Source organism: Coenobita brevimanus, chromosome 79 (genome assembly GCF_032717465.1).
Source record: "Coenobita brevimanus isolate Jiangsu-jjx chromosome 79, ASM3271746v2, whole genome shotgun sequence".
NCBI lineage: Eukaryota > Metazoa > Arthropoda > Malacostraca > Decapoda > Coenobitidae > Coenobita > Coenobita brevimanus.
The window spans coordinates 14,715,281-14,736,423 of record NC_137032.1 but is presented as its reverse complement, the minus strand read 5'-3'; the positions used below and the strand labels follow the sequence as shown (position 1 = coordinate 14,736,423).

At 42.8% G+C, this 21,143-nt stretch overlaps 1 pseudogene; it reads left to right on the top strand.

Annotated features, from left to right (window-relative positions):
- The first annotated feature begins 1,467 nt into the window (after positions 1–1,467).
- LOC145409027 (uncharacterized) lies at positions 1,468–19,102 on the top strand (annotated as a pseudogene).
- Positions 19,103–21,143: the final 2,041 nt, after the last annotated feature.

Genomic DNA, 21,143 nt, shown 5'->3' with positions numbered 1-21,143 from the left:
AACACCTCATTGCAGCTGCATCTTGGCTTCTAATCATTTTTTTGCTAAATGGGAGACAAGAAGCTGTCTGTCTATCTGTCTATGAAGCTATGTATTTTTTTTTTTGTCAGTCTACCTATTCGTCTGTCTAACCATTTATCGATCCGTTACTTTCCCCTTTACCTTTACCAATAGATAGCGAGCTGTTTCTGGTGAGCAAATGTAGGGCTTTGAATGAAAGGGAAAAACTAGGGCAGAAGGAAATAGCTTACACGTGAAATGATATGGGAGGAAGAAAAGAGATAATAAAAATGACAGTAAAAAGATGTGGGGGGATGGTGTGAATAAAAATGACAAAGTAAAATGATGTGGGAGGAAGAAAAGAGATTTTAAGAATGACAAAGCATACCAGGGATTATCAACAAATGGTCAGTGAAAAAAAGACTGTCAGGGATGATGCAGGAATGAAGGCTGCCGCAAAGGAAGACTTAGCACTATTTTTTTTTTTTTTTTCTGAAGATAAATAGAGGAAGGAAAAAAATAAACATGGGGAAAAAAATGCTGTAGCCAGGTTGTTTTCACCTGAGGGAACTGTGTATCTTTTTTTTATAAATGCTTTGACACAAGACAGAGATGCCATAAGTTAAAAAATTGAGGTGATAAAGACCAGTTGCTCACCCCACAACATAGGTACATGAATAATAATCCCACAACCACTCCTCAGAAGAAAACCCATTGGGCCACATCCGGTTAGAGTATCTTAACTCTCTAGACCACCTGGCATGTCAAAACAGCATGAGTGCAACAGGACTTCTGCACTACGTATGCACACAGCCACCCCCTCCCCTTGATATTTCCAAGGATGCTAGAGAATTGTTCTGTAAATGTAATCCACTTGGGTGTGCATCCTTTGGACGTGTTTATTTTGTTTTATATGGAAGTATTAAGCATAAGTTGTTGCTGTATAAGTAGCACAAGCAAGTGATAACGTGCCATTTGCTGAAGTAATCTGTTTAGGAGGAGATGCAAAGGAATTCAAGCCCATCACACAGCACTCCATTATTTTATTATTTTTTTTTACACAGTCTGTTTTCATTTACCTGTGTCTCCCATAGGTGACAGGATGTTTTTATTAATCATGTAATGCTATCAGGGATTCATGTTGGTCTGCCTTTGATCACCTAATAATGTCTTACCCTTTTCCCATGTTATCGCTCACAAAGATGGTTAGCATTCCTACCCTCTCTATTTTAACTTCTCATATTTTCCATGTCCTTTGTAATTGCGGAGCTGTAACAGTAGATTAACACTGAAATATGATGTAGGTCATGAAAAAGTGTTATGGGAGATGTAGAACCATAACCTTATCTCTTTCTGCCACTAAACTGTGTAAAATAAGCTGGTATTGCACAAAAATTTGGCCAGGTTGAATTCATTATTAACGTTATGAGAAGGAGTATACTGAGATGATTTAGACGTGTGGAGAGGATGGAGGATGACAACTGGGTGCGGAGGGCGAAAGGCGTGAAAGTTAGTGGTAGTTACAAGAGATAGTCCAAAAAAGACGGGACGCGGTCGGATGGTATGACGTCATGGATGAGGGACTGAACAGAGAGGCTACTAGAGATCAGTGTGGAGGTCTGTACATGATCTGTACATGACTGTGTTGTCAGTGGAAACCGATCGGTGAACTTCGATATGTAAATTCCTACAAATTATTATTATTATTTTTTTATGCAAAGAAGGAACCAATGGCCAGAAGGCTGCCAGATTGTTCCTTCCAAGAAAAACTAAAGACAAAATCACAGAGCCTAATTCAAGATTTATTAATTTCGAGATGCCTGGACACACTGCGTTTAAAAGTCTGGAGATCATAGGCAGTAGGAAATACAGACAGAGGAAGACAGTTACAGAGTTGACCTGTTGCATACATTAAGGACTGGGAGTAACGGTTAACTTTTCCAACATTATGCGAGACTGTGTGCTAAGCTGCATGGTACGGCCCGGACAGCTCAGGTTTCCTGTCAGGAGCATTGGTCAGAGGTCAGTGTGCTTGAGCAGTGGTTGGGCGCTCCGATACGAGGTTACTTGAGTTTCCCCTCATATTAGGGTTACAGGTTGGGGAGTGCATGGCTAGATTTCCAGTTAGGGAGTTGCAATACCAGATTTCTAGGTGGGGGCATTTTGCAAGATAGTTCAAGGTCGGGGAATGCCAGGATTTTCAGTGGATCTGAGTTCGAATCAATACCATCTGGCCTATGGAAGTGATCGTGTGGCAAGATACAGTGTGTGATATCGGCAGTTACCAGTACCAGGGTGTGTCCTGTGTGAACAATTGGCTACCCTAGACCCAGTAAACTATAACCCAATTGGATGGAGTCTGTTTAACAAGGCCATACAACTAAAAAATATATATATATATGTATGCATTTTTCCTGGGTGCGATGAGCTTTGAAAGGATTTGTTAAAGTGAAAATGCATTCATTTGGTACTGTTGGTAGTTCAAAATCCTTGGTTCGTGGGTCATACTGTATCACACAACAAGAGTATCGAAAATTTGTTAGTCGGTGGACATTTTTTCCCCTTCAGTGTTACAATGGAGGCAGCATGGTGAAATTTGGCAGTCATGTTTAGTTTAATTTCAGTTATTATTATATTGGCTGTAGCAGAGAGATATATAAGATTTTTTGTTTCCTCTCTAGTTACTCTACACATCCTATGTGTGTCTGTGGGTGAAATGAGTACCTAGGGGAGTTAAATGTGGTAATCTGGATAATACAGAGGCCTTGGTTACAAATATGAGCATTGTGGCTAAGTATTTTGTGGCATCTTCCCACACCTATACATATACTACCATATACACTTTTTAATCAGCTCTGGAGATACAGTATGAAACTGGGTGCTGAACTGTGCCCTTCAACAACCCTTTTATTAAGCACTCCCCCTCCCCTAACACACTATTTGGGCCAAATCCCTATAATACTCTCGCCTTGAGATTTTACCTTTTTGTAGCTTTCTCATAGCTTAATTTCAGAAAAAAAAAAAAAATCTGTGGCTATGCATCTTTTCCAAGCACGTCTTTTTGACTACCGTCATGTTTGATATTAATGGCGTCTCACAGCTCAGCATATGATGGAAAGATGTCCATTTTAGGCCAAGTGATAGTACGGACTGAACTTAAAATTTAAATGTGTTACACCAGCGCTTAGATTAAGCAGGTTTCCTTAATTTTCTGTAATTTTATCGAGTGTCGGAGATTTAAAAGAATTGTTCGAATGCTGACCTTGACTTGGACTGTTATAATACTTTGTTGACTCATATTTCTATCTTCCTACGCAAATTTCATTGTTGTTAAGTATATAACGGATTTTGTATTGCTTTTGACGATTGCATTGTCGACAAACTCAGTATCATATCTGATAATAAAGAGTGTATCGGTTTAAGCAACAACGAAATCGAACAAACACCTCCAGCCAATCAGAACCTCGGCAGGAACACTGTTGCCATACATGCCTGGCCAGATTAATTGGTATGAGGTATAGCTCCCGAGAACGATTTGGTTTTCTCAGTGGCGTTTCCGAGGCCTGTGACACGGCCATTATTGGAACAATCGGGTGGAAGCACCCGACTGTTAATCGGGCGGGGTACACCGTCCGAGCTGGGCAGGCTACTGTAAAATTTATGTTTATTTTTAAAAATAATATATGAAAATACGTGTGGTATGTACTGGGTAACGTCAGTACATATTATTTCGATGTTTTGGTGCAGAGTTGTTAAAAATTTGTACACTCTCAAATGTTTTACAAGAGTATGGTGCAGCCACAATAATACTAGCTATCGTCAACAAACCAGTTCCATCGTCTGCCTTGGCTAAAAGTCACCACTGCAGGCGGTTGGAAAATATGTACCTATTGTACATTCAGATATATGCTTAAAACAATACCAAATCATGTTTCCTGCCTTAATTAAGATACCTTAATCCATTGGTAATGTGGGTAAATGTTCCGTAAGTAAGTGACCTTGGCTCCTCTTGCTGACCGATCATTCAAAACGCATTTTTAAAATGATGTTGGCCACGCAAAAAACTACCCAAAATATAATGTACAGTCACTCATAAAAGAAAAGACCCCCCCTGCCTTAGAGGCAATATAACTCGGGGTATTCAGTGTTGGTAACAGTGTATTTGACGTCAGCCATATGGGGGGATGAGGAGGGGTGTTTGAGAGGAGGGCGGAGTTAATCTGCACGAAACACTGCTTCAATCCACATTTCGAGTCAAACATACTTTATATCTGACTTGTTATGTTGTCCTTCACACAAAATTAACTTTATGCTACAAGAACAAAGAACTTTCAGGTGATGACACAATCCCATACCCGAACATTTATGCATTAATGCCACACATGATGCAAATGAAACCCCCGGCCTCAAGGGTTAAATGAATGGGCTCGACACACTTAGAATGAACTTTGAATGAACTTCCCCCGAACGCAGCTTCACACCCCCACACCTGACGTCATTTACAGCGTTACCAGGACAGATATCATATTGGTTGAAAGGTGTCTTGGCCGGGGGGGTCGTTTCTTTTATGAGTGACTGTACCTATATTTATGCAAAATTAAATGTAATTGGTCAGTATTTGGTAGTAATGTAATGCTAACTACCACAGGCGGGCCTGGTCAGTATTGCCAACTCAGTGCTGGTCACTCAGGCGCTAGGTTCCGAGGCTCGGGCGCTCGCACCCGAGAAATTCATTGACTGAGAAAACCAATCTCAGTTAACGGGTGCTGGCGTCCGAGGCTCGGGAGCGGATGTCCGATTCGGGTGCTTAGGCGACTGAGAAAACGGCTGTTTATGTCCTTTTAATTCCATGGTTGGGCAGTATTTTCAAGAGACAGCCAAATATCTGCACCCTTCATGCCAGTAAATTGAGCCTCCCCGCAACACACAAGACAATCGAGTTCAGTGCAGGGTGGGCCATGTATTGTTCCCTTCTCTCTCTTGTGTGTTGCGGGGACGGCTGTCTGCTGGTGTGGGTAATGCATAAAATATTGCTTCTTCAAGAAATAAATGATCAACATTGCAGTCACTGATATGAAATGGGTAGTGGGGAGCTGAGAATGATGCAGGAGGCGGTGGTCGAGTGGCTGGAGTAGTCGTCTGCTTTTTAAATGACGCGAATTTGATCCCAGGCTGGGACAGGGAACACTGTGATGAACTGAGTTTCGATAGAGCAGGTTTTATCTTCCACACGACCCACCTGCATGGCATGAAAACACTTCCGTTAATACCAATACACCAGCCATGAGTGAAACAACCCCGCTATATATATATATATATATATATATATATATATATATATATATATATATATATATATATATATATATATATATATATATATATATATATATATATATTATGCGAGGAAGATGGAACCAAAGGCCACGAGCCCGCAAAACAGTTCCGTCTAAGAAAAAAACACACAAAAACAAGACAAAGGAGAGCCAAATTCAAGATCTGTTCATTTCGAGATGCCTGGACACACTGCGTTTGAAAGACTGGAGATCATAGGAAGTAGGAAGTACATACAGATGGAGACAGTTCCAGAATTGATCTGTTGCATAAATGAAGGATTGGGAGTAACGGTTAACTCTTGCATTAGAGAGTTGGACAGAAAAGGGATGAGAGTTTATTGCTAGAAGGGTCCTACGCACCCGTTGCAGAGGTGGAGGGATGCAAGCAGACAGTTCAGAGGAGAAATGACCATGGAAATAGCAATAGAAAAGAGATAAGAGGCAACAGCGTGGTGAAGAGACAAAGGTTGAAGGGAGCCAGTAAGAGGAGCAGAGTTAATGAGATGAAATGCCTTTGACTCCACCCTATTAAGAAGAGCTGTATGCGGGGAGCCACCCCACACATGAGAGTTGTACTCCCTTCAGGGGCGAATAAATCCCGTGTATAAAGTCAACAACTGTGCAGGGGTAAAGAAGATATGGAGTCGGCTTAGCAAACCTAATCTCTTGGAAGCAGATTTTACAAGAGATGTAATATGATGTTTCAAAGATAAATCCTGGGTGAATGAAACCCCAAGCATGTTCAATGATGATGCTGGATTGAGCTGGATAACATTAAATAATAGTGGGTACTCCTGTGGAAGATTCTGTCGGGTTGATAAGTGTAAAAACTGAGTCTTAGATGCATTAAAAACAACAAGAATATTTTTACCCCAGTCAGAGATACGAGCCAGATCAGACATTAGGAGTGCCATAGCCTCATCCCATGACTGTTGAAGTAACTGCTGGGATGGACGTTGAGGGAACCGAATGGAAAGGTGAAGGATGGAATCATCAGCATACGAGTGGATAGGGTTAGATGCACAACTTAGAAGATCATTGATGAATAAAAGGAGGAGAGTTGGTGATAGGGCAGAGTCCTGAGGAACACCGCTGTTGATAGATCTAGGAGAAGAACGATGGCCGTCTACAACAGCGGTTATAGAACGACCAGAAAGGAAGCTATATATGAAGGAACAGATAGAAGGATAGAAACCATAGGAGGGCAGTTTGGAAATTAAAGATTTGCGTCAGACTCGATCGAAAGCCTTTGAGATGTCAAGTGCCATGGTAAAGTTTTCGCCAAAGTCCCGAAAGGAGGATGATCAGGAGTCTGAAAGGGAGGTGAGAAGACCGCCAGTGGAGCGTCCCTGACGGAACCCATACTGATGCTCAGAAAGAAGATTGTGATAGGAAAGATGCTTTAAAATTTTTATGTTAAGAATAGACTCAAAAACTTTTGAGATACAGGATGTTAAAACAATTGGACGATAGTTAGAGGGTTGGGAATGGTCACCCTTCTTTGGGACTGGCTTAATGAGAACAAACTTCCACCAAGAAGGAAAGGTACAAGTTGAAAGACAAAGAAGAAAGAGTTTACCTGGCAGGGTGTAAGTACAGAAGCACAGTTCTTGAGGACAACAGGAGGGACTCCATCAGGCCCATATGCCTTGTTAGTATTGAGGCCGGTGATGGCAGAAAATACATCAGCTGAAGAAATTTTAATGTCAGCCATGAGGAAGTCAGAGGGGGGAAGTGATGGAGGAACAGCACCGGAATCGTCTAAGGTGGAATTGGAGGAAAAAGTCTGAGCAAAGAGATCTGCTTTATCAGAAGAAGAAATAGATATAGAGCCATCAGAGTAGAAAAGAGGAGGGAAGGATGATGAGGTAAAGTTGTTAGAAAGGTTTTTGGCAAGGTGCCAGAAAGAGCGGGAAGAATTCGAGTTGGAGAGTTGAGAGCATTTAGTGCGGATTAAATTATTTTTAGCAGAGCGAAGAATAGACTTAGCACGATTCCGGGCAGAAACATAAAAAATGTGATTCAGGGGTGGGTTGGCACTGGTACCTTTTATAGGGCCTCTCCTTGTTGAGGACAGCATTAGAACAAGCGTGATTAAACCAAGGCTTTCTTGCATTAGTCAAAGGATATGAGAAAGTAATGTATGCTTCCATACCCGAGAGAATAACCTCTGTAATGTGCAAGGCACACTCAGATGGCTCCCGGCCATGAAAGCAATAATAATTCCAGGGAAAATCAAAGTACTGCCTGAGGGCCTCCCAATCTGCAGCTCCAGAGTGCCACAGTCTCCGTTTCTTTGGAGGGTCCACAGGCTGTACCGGAGCCATCGGACAGGTTAAGGTAATAAGGTTGTGACCGGAGGAGCCCAAAGGAGAGAAATGATTAACAGCATAAGCAGAGGGATTAGTTGTAAGAAAGAGGTCAAGTATGTTGGAGCTCTCTCCAAGGCGGCCAGGGATACGGGTAGAGTGCTGTACAAGCTGCTCTAGGTCATTAAAGATAGAAGAGGTGTAGGCTTGTTCACCAGGTGGATCAGAGAAAGGAGAGTATAGACGGTACATACTAGTTCCGATTTGGTGACATGTGAAGGGGTGTGGCACATAGGCGGAGTGGGTTTCAGGGAAAGAGCTTTTAAGCCTGTGCCCAGAGTCTGATACATAAAATAATAATAATAATAGTATTAATAATAATAATGATGATGATGATGATGATGGTAATAATAATAATAATAATAATAAAATAATACTAATAATAATAATGATAATAATAATAACGAGAATTCTGAAACTGCCGAAGCAATACTCAATGAACTCTACACTGCGACGATAATGCCACATTTCAGATTAGAATGACAAAAAAAAATTCCACACATGTACATCAAATATGGTGTACAGTCTTTGAAATATACACAGTATTAAGAGTGCTTGTTGTAAATGGTGCATTATTATTATATGCATCTATTGCCAGACGCCTTACTCCCGTAAGAGATGGCCACAAACAAATCACCTCCATGTCGCCCAGTCCCCCACTCACTGCCCTCCTCCCAGCTCACACCTCGATCTCTCATATACCTCTCTATTCCATCCCTTCACCTCATCCTCGGCCTCCCCTTCCCTCACCCCCCTCCACCCTACTCACATACACTCTCCCCATTAGTCTTTAGCTCTCCATCCTCTCCACGTGGCAAACCACCTCAGTGTATTTCTCCTTATGCTTTCTATCACATCCACATCCACACAACAACGCTCCTTCACTTCCTCCTTTGTCAGTCGATCTCTCCATGTAACTCCACATTCTCCTCTCAGATAACTCACTTTCACTGCTCCCACTCTTAACTTGTGTCCTTCCAACAAGGACCAAGCTTTACTCCCATACGTTAGAGTTGGTGTTACAATCATATCATGCAGGGACTTTTTACTTCCCAAGCTCATTTCCCTATTTTTTTATCACTGATTTAAAAAAACCAGTAACCTTTCTTCCATGTTGTACCCTTTCAAGCACTTCGTCCTCGAAACTTCCATCCTTAATCATTACACTACCCAAGTTCTTAAACACACTCACATTTTCCATTTCCTCCTCATCCAACCTCACTGTACATTCACTGACTTCACTTCTCTCGATGACCATAACTTTACTCTTCGCTACATTCACCTTTAGATTTTTTCTTACACACTCTCCCAAACTCATTCACTAGGCCTTGCAATTCCTCTTTGTCCTCGCTTAACAATAGAGTAACATCTGCAAACAAGAGTACATGAAGTTTCCAAACGCTGCCCTCTCTCTTTAGGGCTACTCAAACAGTCATTGCCCTATCTTATATCTCTTTTATAACCCCATCCATATACAGATTGAACAACCATGGACACAAAACACATCCCTGTTTCAATCCAACATTCTGATAGAAAAATTTGCTCAGTTCACTATCCACACGCACTGCAGCCTTAGCACCCCTATACTTACTCTTCACGACATTCAACAGCTTCCCATTTACTCCATACATTCTTAATACTTTCCACATTTCTTGTCTATCCACTCTGGCATATGCCTTCTCCAAATCCATGAAGTCCACATACAACTTTTCCTTCTCTAGATACTTTTCCATTAAAGATCTAAGAATGAATAATTTTCTGATCTACACAACCTCTTCCCTTCCTAAAACCCCCCTGTTCCCCAACCAATTCCCCTGTTATTTTCCTATCTCTGTCAGCAAGTATCCTACCATATACTTTTACTATGACATTCAGAAGACAAATGCCCCTATGATTGCCACACACTTCTTTGACCCCATTTTTTTTGTACAGTGGAATAATTTTACCTGATTTCCAATATCCCGGGACTCTACCTTCCTCTCAGGCCAATCTGCACATCTTCCATATCCATTTTACTGCTGTCTTTCCCCCATGCTTCAGCATTTCACCACACACTCCGTTAATTCCTTGAACTTTCCCCATTTTAACTTTCTTCCTTCCTTCCTCTACTTCTATCCGACTGATCTCTACCTCACTTTTCATCTCCCTTCTTCTCCAAGCCATTCCCCAGACACATATACTTGCATTACTTTCATTCTCTATGCTTAACAGTTCCTTATAGTGTTCTCTCAGTCTGTTCACTTTTGCTCCCTTTTCAACTGACATTCAACCATTTTCATCTTTCGCTCCCTTACTATTTTCATAACTACCCTGTCTATCTCTCTTTATCTCTTTCCAGACATTTACTTACATTTCCTCCATTTTACATTCAAATCCCTTCCAAATTCCCCATCCATTGTCTTCTTACTCTCTCTTACTAATCTTTTCACCCCTCTCTCTTCTTCCTCTCTACATTTCTTCTTTCAACTTCCTCCATATCTCTGATTCCCATCCACTCAATACTTTCTACTTTTGCTCCACAACTTGTCTCGCCTCCTCATTCCGCCATGCTGTTTCTTGCACCCCCTTTCGTCTTCACTTCACAGACCACCCCACATGCTTCACACATATCTTCTATGAATATCTTGAACACACCTTGCACCTCTCCCATCTATTCCAGATCATAAGTACCCAATTGCTCCTCCTCTTCTCTTTTATATTCTGCCTTTTTTCCATACTCTTGGAACGTTTCTACCCTCCATGTATATACAACTTCCTGCTGTTCTTCTCTTCTTCTATTCCCCCATTGCACTTGAACCTCACCACCACCAAGTGGTGGTCAGAAAGTCCACTTTCCCAGCCTCTGTATGCTCTTGCATCTATTTCATATCTTCTCAATTTGTCATCCACACACACATAATCAATCATTGTCTACCACCCATTCAGTTCACCATCCACCCTTCTTATCACTCGCCACACATACCAGTGTATTGTTTTGTGCCTAAAGAGGGTATTGGCTATCACCTACCCATTCCCCGCACAAATGTTCACTAGAACACTGCCATTCTCATTCATGTAGGCACACCTCACTCACAAGCTACTGCATCCACCTTCACATTCCCTACTTTCCCAGTCATATCTCCAGTCAAAAACACTCTCAGTCCTTTCAATTCTTTCCATGCATGCTTCCATATTTACCCAGAACTCTTCTTTCACACACAGTTGCCCACTTTTGTAATTCTACTTTCAATCCTACCCACACAATATTTGAACCAACTGATCCATAATCTCTTATATTCTCCTTCAGTCTCATTCACACAACGATACATACTCCCTCTTTTGCCCTTTCATTTTTACCTACTCCCGTGCACATACCCCATCCATACTTCCACTCTCTTACTCTCTCAGTTCACTATTTAGTCTCAGTCAACCCATGTATTTCCACTTTTGTTCCCTCAAACAATCTCCCTTTCCTTCACCTCATCCTCCGCACTCCATACATTCTATGTTGCAATCCATACCATGTCCTTTATTCGGTCTTTCGTCATCACCTGTTGGTCAGTCCTGGTCTGAGGCTTCTTGTTTGTATTTTTAGTTGTTTTCCAGGGAGGGGCCAACCCATTTCTTAATCTTTCCTCTCTGCTGGGCTCCTCTGATCACAGCCATATTACTTTAACCTGTCCTATTGTTCCGGTACAGCCTGTGGACCCTCCAAAGAAACGTCGTCTGTGGCACTTTGAAGCTATGGATTGGGAGGCCCTCAGGCAATACTTTGATTTTCCTTGGAATGATTATTGCTTCCATGGCCGGGAGCCATCTGTGTGTGCCTTGCGCATTACGGAGGTTATGGAAGCATACATTCCTTTCTCATATCCTTTAACTAATGCAAGAAAGCCTTGGTTTAACCCCTCGGGTACGCATTTCTCCAGCCTCGACTGCCCCCCAGGACGCAAAAACAGGCTTATTTTTCGACTTTCTCAAAGGTTAAAAGTTTTATGCCCGATTTAGAGCTTCAACTTACCTGAAAACGCAAACCCCACCCTCCTACACCCAATAGTTACCGAGCTATGACCCGTCCAATTTGATAATAGTTACCTGTCACGGCCCCGGTGAGAAAGAAAATACGCCGCTTGCACCTGTTTCCTTCACAAAAATACGTACAAAAATCACCAAAGTCAATTATTTTTTGGTGTGTATTGATGTTATAAACCATTGTAATGAGCTTAGAAAAAAATAAAATGGTGACAAACCCCTCCCCCAATAAATATGATAAATAGTAAAAATTATCCTCCCCTCCCCATACTTCCAATCTCCTTCCTCCCCTTCCCTTCCCTCCCCTCCATCTTTTCTCCCCTCCCCCCTCCCCTCCCCGCCGAGCTGTCAAATCAAGCTAGGGAAAATGTTCATGAACCCCCTAATAAAAATACGATAAATAGTAAAAATTATCCTCCCCTCCTCTCCCCTCCCCATACCTCCAATCCCCTCCCTCCCCTTCCCTTCCCTCCCCTCCTCTTTCCTCCCTTCCCTTCCCTCCCCTCGCCTAATCTCCCTTCCCCCATTATCCCTCCCTCCTCCCCTCCCCTCAGAGCTGTCAAATCAAGCAAGTTTTTGTTTCGTTTCTTTTCGTTTTTGAAGGCTCCAACATGTTTGCATTCGTCGGCATAAAATAAAATTTGTTTTTCGAGTGGGTTTCGAATAAAGACAGCAAAATAATTGTCGTGTGCATATCTGTATGCAGACACGAATAAATTACAGGTAATGATTCAAGAACACGCGCCATAAAGCGTAAAAAATACGCAATATTCGAGGCTGGGGAGGTATAGATACTGCGTGCTAGGGGGTGGGGGTGAGGGTAGGGGGTTAGGGGTGGTGATGGGAGGTGGTCAGGCCAGGAGAGGGAGTATGGGGATTGAGGGATGGGAGGGGATTACACAGGATTACACAGGATACCACCACAAGACGCACAAGAGGGGCCCCAGTGGAGCACAGGGCCATGGAGGGACAGTAGGGGGGAAATACCCTCCCCCAGTCATGCGGGGATCCACATGGGAGGGGGGGGTGATGCATGAGGAGGGTGTAGAAGTGGTGGTGGTGGTGGTGGTAAGAATGGTGGGAGGTAGGGTAGCAACAAGGTAGTGGGGTAGAGGGACGTGGCGAGAGGGAGGTAGGGTTACACCCCCCACTGCCTGGGTACGGGCCTGGGCCCCCCCTCCTGTGTGTCCAACACCTGGTTCTGATTGGTTAGAAGCCATTTGCGTCACAGTTGGGGTGGGGCCAGCTGCTGCCAGTTTTTTGTGGATGTTGCACGATCGGTGTTGCTCATCCTTTTAAAAAATTGCGCAAAAAGCCCGATCGATGAGATTAGTATTTTAGAGGTTAATCACGCTTGTTGTAAAGCAGTCCACAACAAGGAGAGGGCCTATAAAAGATACTGGAGCCAACCCATGCCTGAATCAAATCTTTTTTACTTTTCTGCCCAGAATCGTGCTAAGTCTGTTCTTCGCTCTGCTAAAATGATTTCATCCGTAATAAATGCTCTCAACTCTCCAACTTGAATTCTTCATGCTCCTTCTGACACTTTGCCAAAAACTTTTCTGACAACTTTATCTCATCGCCCTTCCCTCCTCTTTTCTACACTGATGGTTCTGTAGCTATTTCTTCTACTGATAATGCAGATCTCTTTGCTCAGACTTTCTCCTCCAACTCCACCTTAGACGATTCCAGTGCTGTTCCTCCATCACTTCCCCCCTCTGAATTCCTCATGGCTGATATTAAAATTTTTTCAGCTGATGTATTTTCTGCCACCACAGGCCTCAGTACTAACAAGGCATACGGGCCTTATGGAGTCCCCCCTGTTGTCTTCAAGAACTGTGCTTCTGTGTTTACGCCCTGCCTTGGTAAACTCTTTCCCCTTTCTCTATCAACTTGTATCTTTCCTTCTTGCTGGAAGTTTGCTCTCATTCAGCCGGTCCCAAAGAAGGGTGACCATTCCCAACCCTCTAACTATCATCCAATTGCTTTAACATCCTGCATCTCAAAAGTTTTCGTGTTTATTCTTAATAGAAAAATTTTAAAGCATCTTTCCCATCATAACCTTCTTTCTGATCGTCAGTATGGGTTCCGTCAGGAACGCTCCACTGGTGATCTTCTCACCTATCTCACCTACCTTTCAGACTCCTGATCATCCTCCTTTCGGGACTTTGGTGAAAGCTTTGCCATTGCACTTGACGTCTCTATGGCTTCCGATCGAGTCTGGCATAAATCTTTAATTTCCAAACTACCCTGTTACGGTTTCTGTTCTTTCATCTACAGCTTCCTTTTTGGTCTTTCTATAGCCGCTGTTGTAGACGGCCATCGTTCTTCTCCTAGATCTATCAACAGTGGTGTTCCTCAGGGCTCTATTCTATTATCAACTCTCTTCCTTTTATTCATCAATGACCTATGCTGTACATCTAACCCTATGCACTTGTACGCTGATGACTCCACCCTTCACCTTTCCATTCGGTTCCCACAACGACCATCTCAGCCGTTGCTTCAACAAACAAAGGATGAGGCTATGGAACACCTAATATCTGACTTGGCTCGTATCTCTGACTGGGGTAAAAATAATCTTGTTGTTTTTAATGCATCAAAGACTCAGCTCTTACACCTATCAACCTGACAAAATCTTCTACAGAAGAGCCCATTAATGTTTAATAATATTCAGCTTAATCTTGCATCATCCTTGAACATGCTTGGGGTTTCATTCACTCAGGACTTATCTTGGAAAGATCATTTTACATCTCTTGTAAAATCTGCTTCCAAGAGACTAGGTGTGCTAAGCTGACTCCATTCCTTCTTTGCCCCTGCACAATTGTTGACTCTATACACGGGTTTTTAACCGCCCCTGTGTAGAGTACAATTCTCATATGTGGAGTGGCTCCTCGCATACAGCTCTTCTCAATAGGGTGGAGGCAAACGCTTTTTGACTCATTAACTCTCCTCCTCATACTGGCTCCCTTCAACCTCTGTCTCTTTGCCACACTGTTGCATCTTTATCTCTTTTCTTTCGCAACTTCATTGGTCACTGCTCGTCTGAACTGTCTGCTTGCATCCCTCCACCTCTACAACAGGTGTGTAACACCAGTCTAGCAGCAAACTCTCATCCCTTTTCCATCCAACTCTCTAATACAAGTGTTAACCTTTACTCCCAGTCCTTCATTTATGCAACAGGTCAGCTCTGGAACTGTCTCCCTATGTCTGTATTTCCTGCTAGCTATGATCTCCAGTCTTTCAAATGCAGTGTTTCTAGGCATCTCCAAATGATCGGATCTTGAATTTGGCTCTCTCTTATATTTTGATTTACTCTTGGAAAGAACAGTTTGCGGGCTCATGGCCTTTGGTTCCTTCTTCCTAGCTAAAAAAAAAAAAAATAGGGAACATGTGTCGGTTGGTTATAAGGTTACCACCCAGAATATTAAATTTCCTGGTTTACAGGAAATCATTTGGTTTGCCACTCAGTGTATAGGTACCCTGAAATATAGTACCGATACACTAAGTGGGTGAATGATGGGCGTCCCCCACCGACCACAAATTACCATTATTGATAATACGTCATAATACATCATAAGTTGAATAATACTCCATACACTGAATGTGTAGGGATAAGCGTCATGACACTCCTAGGAATCTGAGAATAATTTTAGTATTGTACACCTGATATTGAGGGACTCTTTGTATGACTCAAAAGTTCATACGGATTTTGACTTGTGACCTTGAGGTCAAGGTCAAGGTCCTTCACACTATGGAATTATGTTCATTCTTGATCCACTACAATTCCACCGAAGTTTAGTCAAAATCTGTCAAATACTTTCCTATTTATCACTGCCAGGCATGAGACATGTCTCAAAATGTATTTATTGAATCTCAGTATTAATACCCAAGTGCACTAGTATATGTTGACGACTACATACTGGAACACTTGCAAAAGATTCGATCTAGTAGTTTTTGTTGAGCGTGAGAACAAAATTTAAAAAAATAACATGGAGGAGGCTAGTACTAGGAAAAGAATTTGTGTCAAAAGAAGCCTTTAACCAAAATGCACCACTCTTGAAAATTTCAAGTCTCTATTTCGAACGGTCTCGGAATGCCAGGCTTCTAGATCTCCCCCCCCCCCAAATAAAGTCTATCTATCTATTGCCAGACGCCTCAATCCCGTTTGGGGTGGCCACAAACAAATCGCCTCCAAGTCGCCCTGTCCCCCGCCATTTCACTGCCCTGTTCCCAACTCACACCCCCCTCTCTCATATACCTCTCCACCCCATCCCTCCATCTCATCCTCGGTCTCCCCCTCCCTCTTCCCCCCTCCACCTCACTCGCATACACTCTCTTCGTCAGTCTTTCACCCTCCATCCTCTCCACATGGCCAAACCACCTCAGTGTGTTCCTCATAACGCTTCCTATCACATCCACATCCACACCACAACGCTCCTTTATATCCTCATTCGTCAGCCTGTCTCTCCACGTGACTCCACAGGCTCCTCTTAAATAACTCATTTCCACTGCTCTCACTCTTGACTTGTGTCCTTCCAACAATGTCCAAGCTTCACTTCCGTACGTTAGAGTTGGTATCACAATACTGTCATGTAGTAACTTTTTCACTTTCATGCTCACTTCCCTGTTTCTTATCACTGCTTTCAAGGAACCAGCAACCTTTCTTCCCTGCTGTACCCTTTCAAGCACTTCACCCTCCAAACCTCCATCCTTACTCATCACACTAACCAAATACTTAAATGTACTCACATTTTCCAATTCCCCACCATCCAACCTCGCTGTACATTCACTAACTTCACCTCTCTCAAAGACATCACTTTACTCTTCCCTACATTCACCTTTAGGTTCCGTTTCTTACACACTCTCTCAAACTCATCCACCAAGCCTTGCAGCTCCCCTTCGTCTTCACTCAACAACACAGTATCATCTGCAAACAACAGTACAGTAATAATAATAATAATAATAATAATAATAATAATAATAATTATAATAATAATAATAATATCTACAACGTCAAATAAGAACTCCACAGAATATGGAATTCTTAATAATAATATAAATTGTAGTAGTAGTAACAATGACACATCCATTGCCTCATTCTCTCTTAAGGTCCTTGCACTAATACCACATCTCTTCCTCAAAAAGACCCGCCCAAGAGAAAATATTAAGGCCATCCAAAGGCGGGTTGAAACATGGAAAAGAGGTGAAATCAACAACCTACTTGAGGAAGCAAGGGCCTTGCAAATGAGAATAAACAACCGAGGCAGAAGAAATCAAAATACCAACGATGTTGCAAGGATTTTTGGCAGCAAGATGAGACAGGGGAAGGTCTCTGACCTGCCAGATGAAACAATGCAACAACTAAAAGAAAAACACCCGATTGCACGACAAGCAAGTGCCCAGTCAAAGCTTGACGGCAACTACACTCCTCCCAATCCCATCATATATGACAGGATAACTGGAGATATGGTGTGGCGGAAGGCAATGCACACACAGGGAGGGGCAGGACCCTCAGGCCTGGATGCAAAATCTTGGCGAGTAATATTCAGTAACATCAAGTTTGGGGAGGCAGCAACAGACCTATGTAACACCATTGCCTCACTGGCAAGGAAGCTGGCTTCAAGTCAGTGCAGTAACATCGAAGCACTGCCGGCTTGCAGACTAATCCCCCTTGATAAGAATCCTGGATGCAGGCCTATCGGGGTGGGTGAAGTCTTAAGAAGGATTTTAGGAAAATGCATCATGGAGGTGGTGAAAGATGATGTGAAGCAGGCAGTTGGCAACCTCCAGGTGTGTGCAGGCCAGCAGGCAGGAGGTGAGGCAGCAGTACACTCCATGAGGAAAATATTTGGGGAAGAGGACTGTCAGGCAGTATTATTAGTTGATGCCTCATATGGATTTAATTCTATCAACCGGTAGGCAATGCTGCACAATATCAAGGTTAAATGCCCAGCATTTGCCCAGTATGTGGAAAACACCTACAAAGAACCAGCAGACCTCTACATTGTGGGTAAGACAGCTGCTCACGATGCCAATGTAATCTAGTCCACAGAAGGAACAACCCAGGGATACCCAGTTGCCATGGCTATGCACGCCCTGGCGATGACAGTGCTGCAACAACAGATCAAATACGAGGCCACTAATGTAAAACAGGTAGCTGATGCAGATGATCTCATGGGTGCTGGCAAGATTGAGGATGTGAGGAAATGGTGGGACCTTGTAACATCTCATGGCCCTGAAATAGGTTACTACCCTAATGCAAGTAAGTCCATCTTGATCGTGAAACCAGCTTACTATCAAGATGCACAAAAAGCATTTAGAGGCACAAACGTGATAGTGACCAAGGAAGGTCAGAGGCATCTAGGGGCTGTGATTGGAACTAAGGAATTCAAAGACAAATATGTGAGTGATAAGGTAAAGACATGGGTAGAAAAAATTCTTACACTATCCAGCCACGTAAAAACAGAACCCCATGCAGCATACAGTGCATTTACCTATGGTGTAAAGCACAAGTGGACCTTCGTGATGAGGACCATACCAGACATCGAGTTGCTGCTACAACCACTGGAGGATACAATCAGGGATTCATTCCTCCCATCTCTAACCAATGGCCACATCCCCACACCAGAAGCGAGGGACCTTCTAGCACTGCCACCCAGGATGGGAGGCCTTGGCATTATAAATCCAGTTGCCGTGGCAAGCTATGAACACAGAAATTCACTCAGGCTCACCGAATCCTTGTCACAGAAGATCTGCGCCCAGGTTGAGACGAGTGAAATCGACCACCAAAGGCAGAAAGACATAAAGACACAGATAAGCAAGGAGCGTGAAACAAGACAAAAAGACCAGCTGCAGCACATAATTGAACATCTAACACCAGACCAGTGCAGAAGAGTTGAAATTGCACAGGAGGTTGGGGCATCGAACTGGCTAACAACCCTGCCTCTCAAGGCAAAAGGCTTCCACTTCAACAAACAAGAATTTATTGACGCCATAGCCTTGAGATATGGGTGTCCAATAGAGAACCTACCTCAACACTGTGCCTGTGGCACTGCCTTTGATGCAGACCATGCAATGGTATGCAAGAAGGGAGGCTTTGTTTGCATCCCACACGATGAAGTACGCGACCTCACTGCCAAAATGCTGCAGGAAATATGCCATGATGTACCGATTGAGCCAGCTCTGCTACCCCTGGACGGCGAGCATTTCACCCACAGAACAGCAAACACATCAAATGATGCAAGAGTGGATGTCAGTGCTCGAGGTTTCTGGGCACATGGGCAGAGGGCGTTCTTCGACATCAGGATATTCGATCCCATGGCAGCATGTCATCGCGAACTGTCTCTTGAAGCTGCACACAAGAGGAATGAACAAGAAAAAAAATAGAAATTTTCAAGAAAGGTTCCAATATGTGGACCATGGTCGATTCACTGCCCTTGTGTTCACGACATCAGGTGGGATGGGTCCAGAGGCAGTGAGATTCTATTCGAGACTGGCAGAGGTTCTATCTGAGAAAAAACGTCAACCGCAGAGTTCTGTTATGGCCTGGATGAGATGTCAACTCTCATTCTCCCTTGTAAAGTCTGCTCTGCTATCTCTCAGGGGCACAAGATCATCAGCGCTCAGGCCTGTCTCTCTGGCGGGTATGGATTACGAAGGTACAGTGGTCGAGAGTCGCATAGACCAGCGACTCCAATAGTTTAATGTCTTTATTTACACTGTAATATCAATAAATAAAAAATAAAATAATAATAGTAATAGTATATGGTTGGTAACCACAGCCGTTGGCGTGCTTGGGGCCAACGGATTGTAATACGAGGGTTAGTGTTAACCTTCACATTACAACTCCAAATGGTGAACTGTATTAGGAAGGTTGGTTTTGATCTTCACAATATAATTCACCAATGGATGGAGGTGATGTTTAAAAAAAAAAAAAAAAAGTAGTAGTAGTAGTAGTAGTAGTAGTAATAGTAGTAGTAGTAGTAGTAGTAGTAGTAGTAGTAGCAGCAGCAGCAGCAGTAGTAGTAGTAGCAATCATAATAATAATAATAATAATAACAATAATAATAATAAGAAGAAAATACTTGAATAACGCATCCCTCCGGCAATGCAATTGTCATGAAAAAAGATCCAGATCCGGATCTGTGGAGATATTGTGCGGAATACATAGGATCCATATCCACCCGCAAATTTAATCAATTGTTTCTTGACCCACGGCTTCCAAAAAAATATATATATATTGAAATTAATTGGGAACTTTTGGAGATATCGTGTAGAGAAACAGACAAACATAGGCTAATACATAACCTCCAACTTCGTTGGCGGAGGAAAAAATAATGACGGTGGCAACAACAACAACAATAATATTAATAATAATAATAATAATAATAATAATAATAGACAGTCGTATCACTGACAGACGTCTCCACAGCACACAAGATAGAAGGGTATAGTCCAGGTATATCACACCAAATAGAAGCAATCTCCCAGTGACCTTGCGACAGGGTGGAAACAATAGTGTTATCTCTGTTATCAGGATGCATTGTCACTGTGATATAAGAGTCTACAGTATCTATATCTGCCTACATTTTGCCAGACGCCATAATCCTGCTAGGTGTGGTCGTTTATCTTTGAATTAGTTACCTTGCCGGGAGGGGCACTAACTCTTTGCCAACCCACATGTTGACACTTAGGGAACACGGATGGGCTGATTATATGGTTACCACCCAGCAATGTAAATGGTTTTCTGGCTTACAGGAAACCATTAGGCTGTCTTTAAATGTAAAGCCTCCTGAAAAGGAAAGAAGGTACTAAACAATGAGAGGAAAGATGGAAGAAATAGGAAGAGTGGAAGGTAGAAACAGAAAAAAAATGATAAAGATGAAGGAAGAAGTGGGCAGCATTACATAAAGTGAGTGGATGATAGTCCACCTACCACCAAAAAAGTAGTGAGTAGTTTTAACCGGCAAGGTCTGAACGTATGATGGACTAACTTCAGGGATAATTGGCCTCTTGCGGGTTTTGAGCTACAAGGAAGTTAAAAATATCAACAATGGAAATTTTCATAGGATCAGCATAAAGCCCTTTGAAACCAGAAAACTATCGTGTGGAAATGACTTTGACATAATACCAAGTACTTGCTGGACAAGAGTGCTTTGATTAAACCAACGCATCCCATTGACGTATATATACGTCCACACGTTTTGTCACTGCCACTCCCATTGACTTATATAAATGCGCCTCAATTGCAAAGTCCATAATTTGCAAAATTTTCAAATTTTGCGTGTGATTTTCGGTACGTACCCTAACTGCCACCAGGCGGGCCCGCTCCCAGACCCCGTATGACCCGCGCACTCCCTTGTCTCCGCCACTCACCTGTTAGCAGTGACCCAGGTCAGACATGGAGCGTAGAGGTCTTTCTGAGAAC